At 47.2% G+C, this 9,905-nt stretch overlaps 1 long non-coding RNA gene across 1 annotated transcript; it reads right to left on the reverse strand.

The window, feature by feature from the left end:
* Positions 1-682: 682 nt before the first annotated feature.
* Positions 683-9,643, reverse strand: LOC310902133. Its single transcript, XR_014586507.1, has 3 exons — positions 8,246-9,643; positions 2,055-2,162; positions 683-1,915 (listed from the first exon to the last, which is right to left on the reverse strand). It is a non-coding gene; the product is annotated as an uncharacterized lncRNA (long non-coding RNA).
* Between the last annotated feature and the right edge of the window lie 262 nt (positions 9,644-9,905).

Here is a 9,905-nt window from a genome sequence, read left to right on the forward strand (position 1 = left end):
CCAGCCCCACACCAGCATGCCACACACCCCTGGGCACTGCCACGGGCCGCATCACAGGGCGTGCAACACACGTGTGTGCCACTCTGGTGGCTGCTGCACACTTCTCTTGCTATTTCAGTCTTTTCTGGACTGAAATAAAAACTACATGAGAAGTAATAACTCTGCTGCAATACCAAAGAGGAGGCCTAGGGCTGGCTGGTGCGTGGCCTGGATATGTCCAGACAGCGCTGTTTGGTCTTTGAGCTGGGGAACAACTCCTGCCTGTTACGTTTGCCTATGGACACTGGTTACCAAACGCTTTTCTGATAGCTGGGCCTGGTGTGGACCCCATCATACTCTGGAGAGGATGCTTTCCAGGACATGTTGGAGAAGTGCAGGAGGAAATCTCTGACACAGGGAGACCCTCGAGCAGACTCGTTCCCAGCCCCAGCAGCACCCATCAGCCAGATGGCTCAAATTCCCCTCAGACCACCACCCTGGGCTCTCATCCTGCTCGTAGGAGATGCCGTGGCTCCTGTCCCTCTCTGGGGCATAGTCCCTCCTGGTCCTGCCCCATCCCAGGAAGAGGTGCTGCAGGGTGATGGCCAGACTCCTCCACTCCCACCTTTGTGAGCCTAACCCTGTGGGGTCTCGTATGCCTTTGAAACCCGAGTTGTGTTGATGGATATATTTGCTGGGTGCCTCCCGTCTCTCTCGGGCTCAGCCTGCCCTGTCTGGAGGTTCTGTGAGGGAGAGGGGTCTGGAGTTTAAGAGCGTTATTGTTACCGGAGGAAGGAATTTTCGGTCCTATAAATCAGAGGCAGGCAGCAGTAGGGCCAGCATACTTGGACTGTGTGAACAAACTTCATTTCCTGGGAGACTGGCCTTCAATCACCCTCTGTCATACTCCACTGATCAGAGGTGGACATGAGAGGAGTTCATTAAGGTGGAAGAAAAATAATATAATAGGTCCTCCCCATGCATGCACTATTCCCGACCCCTGGGGGTGGCAAGACACCCCTTCGCTGTGCTGAGATCCAAAACACACACGCACACAAGGAGCCACTCACCCTGAATGTGCTGGTATTCCTCTCCCTAAGCAAATTTCCTTCTAAAAATGGACACCTTGAGCATAGCTCGAGTTTTTTTTTCTGGCTACTTTTCAGATGAACTCAGTTCCACCGTCTGTTGACTCGCTTTGTAATTCTTGGCTGCACTCTGCCGGAGAAGGATCGGGCCCAGCGCTCAGTGCAAAAGGAATTGACAATTTGCTGGGCAAACCAGAAAGCTCAAAGCTCTCCTTGTTAATTTTGTTTCCTCTCTTTCTAAATGGATGAATCCATTTTTAATTTTTTTTAATTTTTGAGGGTGAATGTCCTCTCCTGTTTCTCTTTACCTTCCTGCAGCCCTATTGATTTTGAAAATGCTCGTAATTCAGAAAAGGAGAGAGAATGAGAATAAGTGAAAGTTTAAAAATCAAATACAATTAATGAAAACAGAAAATATTTTGAGTAAAGGGTATGGAAAATAATTTCCAAAGGAGACAATTGTTTAGTAAAAATTTTCTATTTTCAGGAACAAATAGTGAGACAACATTCTGTATTCTCTTTCTTAAGATAAGAGCTCTGCTAAGGCCCAAGATGCTGAGCTGTTGCCTGCTGTGCACTGCTGCAGTGGTGACAGCAAGCAGAGCAAAAGCTCTGCAGACTTCTGAGCTCAGGTGGGCTGCTGGCATCCCATCTGTATGCTTTTTACAGAAAACACAAATGAAAAAAAGAGAATAGTGGTTTTTCGATGACTTTGAAAACCCTTTTCTTAGCAGTTCTTATGTTGTAGTTGCAGCCAGGCAGGTGAGGAAGCAGAGACAGAAGTTTCAGCACTGCCACCTTTAGATCCTGTGTCCTGATTCTCCAGCGGACATCTAGAAGCACCAAATCTACCCAGGATGAAACAAGAGAAGGGTTTGGCGTGACCTGAACAGACAATCCCAGAACGCACAAGTCTGGGGAGCGCACTGTGGAGCAGGAGCCTCTGCTCGTGTCTGACTCCACATGGCAGCGCCTCCCCTTCCTCACCTTTGCACAGCCCTCATGTCTGTGCACATAGCAGCAGCGGTGGCTGTCCGTGGCAGAAGGATTCCTTCAGCCCCTGTGGGCCAGGGAAAGCCCAGAGATCCAGATCTTCTGAGGAAAAAAGCAGAAAAGTGGTAAGCCTGCAGTGCAATGATTCAGTGCATCCTCTCTGAAGATCGTACCAAGGAAACTCCTTTTCTTGTGATCTCTCTTGAGAGACGTGGTCACCAAGTAGTATTTAATCATCCCAGAAAATGTTGGAGGATATTCTCAGAGGATTTTTGGGTAACTTCTGACTTAGTGGGGACACTTACTGCATAGAAAACAGGACTGCCTGGTTACCAAAATATTCTCCAGAGAGCTTGATCAGACATTTCAGTGGCACTTGATGAATATTCAGTGAAGGATTTTGCATGCCTCCCAGATGAAAGAGGTTGCTGGAAAACAGGACTATGGGAAGACTTTTCCACCCTGGCTGTTCATCATCAGACAGACTCTGTAAACCTATCTTTTTATTTAGTTTGCAAAATCTTTCTGACCAAATTTTTTACACTAATACCTAAAATGACAGCTGTGCTGTTGTTAATGGATGCACATCTCTGTTGGCTTCAATGCTGTTTAGCATATTAAAATAAAACTAAAGAAAATTTCACTGAGTTTGTTGAGAAGTCCCAGAGAACAAGGATGAAGGAAATCCAAGCTTTGCTGGATTGAAAAGCAAAAGGAATAGAAAACTGAGCTACAAAGCTCAGGCAATTGCTGCAGCAGAGGGGTGAGGAGCGTGCAATACCGGTGATGCATGGGGGCACACCAGCTGGGGTGAAGGTAATATGGCTGGAGATGTCTAAGGGTGCTGTCAGAAGAAAGAAACTATACGAATGAGGTGTACCCTATACCCAAACACAGCTATGTGCCCTAGCCCACTCCCACTACATCAGGGCTCTGTTTGGGTCATTAGTGCTTGTTTTAATTTATTTAGCCAATTTTATCGCTGGAAACACACGGTGATTTACAACCTTTCCTGAGTGCACAGATTAATAAGCCTTCTCCTCACTTCCCCTAGAGACAATTAGCACGTAGCCATGATGGGAAATGACTATGAGGAACATGCTGGCAATATGCTGAGAGAGCGAGACATCAGGCTGAATGCTGCCTACAGAGAAGGTCACTTAAAAGCCACGACCCATGCTCAAATCCTCACCTGGAGAGAAGAGCCTTCCCCATCATGGGGCTCAGCACAAAACACACAACAAAACAGTCTGAAGAGCTCTCAAGGCACATCTGGCTGTGGGGCACAGAGCCTGAATGTATAGTCTAGCCAGGGAGCTGGCATCTACTGTCCAGAAAGAGCTGGAGTCCCCAGCCTCCTGCCTGTTAAGTCACAGTTTTTGTGTGTGCCAACAAAGCCCCTTCTGCCTGCATAGACTGCTCCCACTCTCTGAGAGAAGAGTGGTTCTGTACTGTGTCCTGCCAGCATATGGGCTGTGTGGATGGACAAGGCAAGCACGCAGTGTGGGGCTCAAATCCCTGAACATCGAGGTAGGCAGGGGGAAGAGGAGGGTTGAAGGGTCCTCTCTGAAGGCCACCAATTCAAAATCACAAAGAAATTTGTCTGTGTGCCTGTGACACCTGGTCCATCAACCCTTCTCTGCAAGCACTCTTACAGACCTGGATTTTAAAACTGGCACCAAGTATTTAAATTCACTCTTTCAAAATCTAAGGGAAGAGAGGTAGCAAGAATATGCTGGCAGCTTCCTCACATTTCCACCTGTGTTTTTTTTTTAGCTTTCTCAAACTTTTTTTTTCCTAGTTCTGAGAATTCAAAAATACTTTTGTTCTTCAAAACAGAATAAGATCCAGATTTTGAGGGAGAAAAATTTAGAAAATATTATTCAAAATTTTAGCAAACTCTCCGTCCTTTTTTTTTTTTTTCCCCACAGGTATTTTTAAAATTGCCCTTGACAGATACTTTCCAAAGAAGGTGAAAATGATAGCTCCCACTTTACGAGCAGGGAAACCGAGTCACATACAGCCATGTGCCCTCTGCCTTCCTGTCAGCTGCAGCTCGCAGGTCATTCTGCAATGGTATAGTCTCTTGAATAACACTATTATGGTTCTCCTCTCCTATTCAGGTCCCAGGGACTGTGTTGTCCTGGCAGGTTGTCCATGGCTCTCCATGGAGCATACTGCCATGGTAGGGCCCATATGGATGCCTGCACGGACTGCTTCTGGGACTCACGTCAAGACATCATCAAGTAAACCAACTTCTTTTCACACAGGGAGCCTGTGCTTTCCTGGCAGCATCTCGTCTCAGCCTACAGCTCTTCTTTCTCATTGCACAGACCGCCCAGGCTGCATCCATCCCTGTTCTCCATGGATCCCCCTCTCCCTTCCTGGAGCAACATCGAGGTCTGAGGTGGCAGCAGGATTTCAGCCTGTTTCTTGAGCAGGTGATGGGTTGGAGAGGCCGAGAGGAGCAGCTTTTGTGGTGTAACCATGCTGGCTGAGTTGTCTGTCCCTCCCCTCTGAACCCAGCCCTGCTGATAGACATTAGCAGGTGGGAGGCTGGCTCACTCCAGAGAGCCTTTGACATAAAGGGAGTTTTCACCCCACCTCTCCATCAATCAAAACTTAAACTTATTTGTGCTTATACACTACTTCTTAAGTAGAGAAAATAAAAACTGGGTTTAGGAGAGTGCAAATATTTAACAATAAAAAAAAAAAAACACATTAATTTACCCTTTTTCATTTCTACAGAAGGAACCTTAATGGAGTCACATGACTCTTATTCTAAGTGATAAACCACAGGTCATAAAGCACCACTTTATCACTCTGCACAAGCAGTATAAATAACAGCTATTACCCAACCTCACTCCATCTGATAAGCTCAGAGATTTTCTAATATACATTTCTGATTTTTTAAATAATATTCATGATCATTTCCTCTTGAGCGTTATGAGTCTCTGGCTATGTGGCCCTTGAAACCAGGGCCTGCAAGCCCTTGTACCATCTCCCTGATTTATGGCCACGTTGGTTGGGACTGACGCCCTAATGAAATCTGTGACACTGCATTAATGGGGCTGTTTGTTACCACTGGAGTTCAGCGGCTGGCCGTGGTCTCAGAGCTGTGCTCAGGAAGGCGCACGCAGAGTCTATAAAACCCACCCGGTGGGCAGCAAGCCTACCCTACCTACACATGCTGGGGCACGGCTGCGTGCAGAGGCTGTCCAGCAAGGGCTGAAAAAACCCCACCGAGAGTGCAAATAGCAGGTCACAGCTCCACACCGCAGCTGCGCGAACACCGGGAGCAGGCGACAAGCTCGGGGTCTTCCCCGGCACCGCAGCTACACACACAGACACACGTCTCTCAAGCGTGTAATTAATACCCAGCCCCCTGTGTGCAGTCATTCAGTTGCACAAGCCACAGCAAATGTGCACCATCAGATTATCCACTAACAAGCACGTGCGTACGCAGTGTAACCGACACACATCCCTTTCACAGGCTGGAGCTCTGCAGCCTAAACGGGACGTGTGGGCGAGCAGCGGTCGCCCCGCGCCTCTCCGCAGTCCTGCCGGGGGTTGCTTGCTCACTGCCTTCAGACCAGAGCAACAGGACGGCGTGCAAAACGTGCCTGTGGTGCTGCTCCTGTCGGCAGAGACGTCGGCATCAAATAGACACTCGGTTCCCAGCAGAGAAATGGCAGCTAGGAGGGCAGCTCAAGTCCTCGGTTTAGGAAAACCCAGCCAGTATGCACGCAACAAAGATCTCATGCGCCCATTGCACAATAAAACATATCTGCAAGATGGTTATTTTAATATCAATATGCCCTATTTAGACACGTTATCATGAGCTCAGTCTCAAATCTACCATGGCAAACAGAGAGACCACCAACTGTAAGGAGGGCAGGTCGGTACTGCTCCTTGGGCTAGGTAATGGTGCAGAATATTTTAACGTATGTACATGCTTGAGTATCTGGACCTATGCTCATCTGGCTGTAGCCATCCATTCCTTTTTTGCACTCAGCCCCCACCAGCACACACCTCCTCTTGAGTTTTAGTTGTTCCTGTTTGTCTTTGTTTCATTTTTCCTCTTTTAAAACAGTATAGGAAATCAAATGCAAAAATTCATGTTCATGAAATGAGGACTTCTATGCAAAAGGGAAAAAAAAAAAAAAAGAAAGCTAAAAGTCAGTATTTGACCTTAATTCTGCCCTGGGGTAAAGCACCCTAACACTGCAACCTGTCATAGCAATGTATTACCTATCAAATAGTGCAACACAGTATTCGGTTTATTCTACCTTAGGTACATACAGGGAGGGATCTTCATTCCTGTGTGCTTCATCTTGCAACTTCTAAGGCAGGCCCAAAATTTATATTCAAAATGCATATTCATTGAACCAAATGCCTTATTCAGGAATGTTTTGGTGTGGAAAGTGGCAATATTACTGAATATATTGTTGTGCATATAAAATTCTGTGCCTTTTCTCAGGATTGCTTTCCTAGCATTTTCAATAGTCAAAATGGCTTACCAAGAAATCAGTGGCCTGACCAATTCACATCTGCTGGAATTATTAAATAATTAAAAATAATCAAGCATTCAGCTTAAAAAATGACGATTTAAAATCAGTAATATTGATATGGCTGAGTTTCATCTATCCTGAAAGGGAAACAGCTTTGACAAGACCATATTTTTAAATAAAATGAGTGTGGTATTATTCTATCAGGTCTCTTTAATTCCAGCATCATAAAAATGTGGTATATCTTTATTGATAGACTTTAGCTGGTGAATTCTCTTCTCTACAGCATATATATGTTAATGATTTTCTCAGCACTGACATACAATATGTTTAACCAGATGATTTTTCCTTTCATTCAAAGTTACTTCTCTGAGCAGTAATTTAGTGGGCACTTCTCAAATGACATCTCTGAGAAATACACACACAGCGCTTTGTTAAGAGTGTATTTTAATGATGTCTTGCTTGACCATGTTTCTTTTTTGTAGAATTGTAAATAATTCGTACTCTCCTCATGATCTGCAGCTGGAGGGATACAAGGCTGCAGGAGACCAGCTATGCTATCAAACCCACCGCGTGTGCAATCACAGGTGACTTTGCAACAGGTTTTCAGTCCAAGAGGAACCAGAAAATCCTTCCCTATGTGACACACCACAGAATATTTCCCAAAATCCTGAACCAAACCAACTCGTCCTCAATAGAGCAAACAAAACCCAAACAAATAAAAAAATAATAAACATAATAATAATAATAATAAAAAAAACAACTCCTCACCCTTAAAACAGTAATAGCATATCACAGGAAAAAGGCAGAAGGTGCCTGGAGCCAGAGCGTCACCCACCCACTGCTGAGAACTGCACGGGCATGGAGGTGCAGTGAGCAAACAGTCACAGCTGATCTCAGCGCATTGCAAATATAACTCCAGTCAGGCAGCGGATGTGCTCTCCTTAATGATATTACTGAACAGATTACATAAATGAGTGAGAATTTATGTACAGAATTTGCATGTGTTTGCAACTGATCTGAAACTTATAAATACATTTCTGTATTTATACGCACAAGTAAATTAATATTGATTTCCAACCAGCAGCACCACCAAAATGGCATTCAAGTGCATGTTTGCAGGTGCAAAGTATTTAGCCGGAGAGCAAAGCAAGTGAATTTGCAATGAGAACAGTAAAACTACGGATGCAGCTCTGGAAAGAATGATTTGCATTGTTTGTCTGGCAGCAGAGCTGGGAGGCTGCAGAGCCATCGGTCTCTCCCGTGCGAGGCACTGCTGAAGAGTTTGTCCCAGCACCTGCCAGCAAAACAAGTGCCTCAGCAGAGCAGCACCGGTCTAACTCCCAAGTGGGTGCTCATTCCCTGCCCCAAAGAGCTTTATTATACTGGGTGCACAGCTCAACTAAATGGGTAGGCCATTAAAGATTTACAAGCCATTGACACTAGCTAGCTCAGGGACATTGCGGCTACTGCAAGTGCCTTGCCTGCTCCTGCACTGCTTCATTTTCAGCCCCTGCACCTCATTACCTCCCTGAATAGCTGCTATCTGCACACACTCAGCACCCCTGCTCCCCCCTCATCACACCCTCAGCCCTACCATACCCATGCACACCCCGAGGAGGACCATCTCCCCAGCTTCCCACCTGCCTCAGCCTGTATCTGCTCCTTCCCTCTTACCTGTCCCAGATCCAGCTGCTGCCTTGGGCAGAGATGCTGGGGTCCCAGCACTTTCACTCACTGTTCTCCTGCTGCATCCCCAGCCCAGCAGTGAGCATTTTGGGACTGGTGAGGGCAGGGGCAGAGGAACTGTTGGGGCTGGAGCTGTGTGACTCACATCTAAACCACTCTCCTCTTCATTGGGGAATGCAACTACTTTACCAGGGCTTTGGTTTTTAACCAAGGTTTTACAATCACATCTCTCTAAATTTGCTTTTTTTTTTTTTTTTTCCCCTCTCCTTGCAACTTGTCCTGATGTTTGGTGCATTTTTCTTGGGTATGCTTTGTTGTTTTAGGGTTGTTTTGTTGTTATTGTTGCTTGCAGCCACTGGAGATTTCCCCTTCCTCTGGTTAATGGCCCATTACCCAGCTCTCACCATGCAGGGGTAGGGCCTGGGAATTGCTGAGTTCTGGAAAATCCTCCTGAGCGGGAGTGATCTGCCAACAACAAAATCCTCTCTTTTCAGAGAGGGCTCTACAAAACGGGGTGTCAAGGGGGGACAGTCCCCTTGCAGGAGGGATGGCGACAGAGCCCACGGGACTGTGGGGAGAGGGCAGGAGGGAGCCTGAGCCACTGCTGCTTCTTGAAAACAGGCATTGGCTGTGGGGAAGAGGGGGGCGAGGAGACAGAGCCGGATTGTTAAAGGATTCAATGAGCTGTGCCCAATGTATTCGAAAGGTGCTTAAGACAGGCAAAGCTCCTCACCAAACACACTCTGCTGCGAAACAGCACGGCGCACACCCCTGAGCAGAGGGCAGGCACCGAGCCCACCGGTTTGGGGACAGCCCCAATGTCCCACACATCACCCCCGGGAAACAGGCAGCGGCCCTGTGCCAGGCCAAGCACAGCACGGCCAAGGCAGCACTGCTCCGACCCACAGCACGGACACGTAGACCCCTGACAACTAAGCTGGGCTTACTGAGCTTATATTTAGAAAAAGGGGGCAGTTTCAGTCTCAGCAGTGTCGAAATGTATCCTGATCTGCATCTGCACAACAGGGGACAGCTTGGGCTTGTGATCATAATCAATCCACTCACCATGGCTCAGTCAGGTACCTCCCATCAGCTAGGCTGCAGAAATTACTTTTTTGGGGGGTCTTGTGGCCCAGATCCACTGCAGAGATGGCTTGGTGGCAGAGACACCCGGGTCCCTTAAATTACAAGCCCGTGCGCAGGGACTGGGTTATCACACAGGTGGTATTCACAGTGTGATGCCTGCACTGGTCTTGGTGGTAGCTTGTGTAAGGCCAGCTTTAGACCCAGGGCAGTCCAGGATTCAAGTATAGCAGGGTGGGAAGGAGTCCTTCCCTGACAAGATTTTGCCTCAGAGGAAGACCTGAAAAAAAGTTCAGCTGGAGGTCCTGGTGAAAAGGGTGTCTGCAGGCCCACCCGCACAGTGCTCCAGTTGCACCCAAACAGTGAATTCATCTGGCAGAAGTTCTGGGGAAAGTGAAAAAAAATACATACATGGAGACAGAAACTAGCCCCACCAACCGCTCGCACCGTTTGACATTAAAAAGTGCTGACAGCAGGGCGGGAGGAGAGGAATGGAAGAAGGGCCACTTTCATCTCATGACAGTCTCCTGCCAGCCCCAGCCACCGCGTCTCCCTCTTGCCCCCT

Source organism: Anser anser, assembly GCF_964211835.1.
Source record: "Anser anser genome assembly, chromosome: 7".
NCBI classification, from domain to species: Eukaryota; Metazoa; Chordata; class Aves; order Anseriformes; family Anatidae; genus Anser; species Anser anser.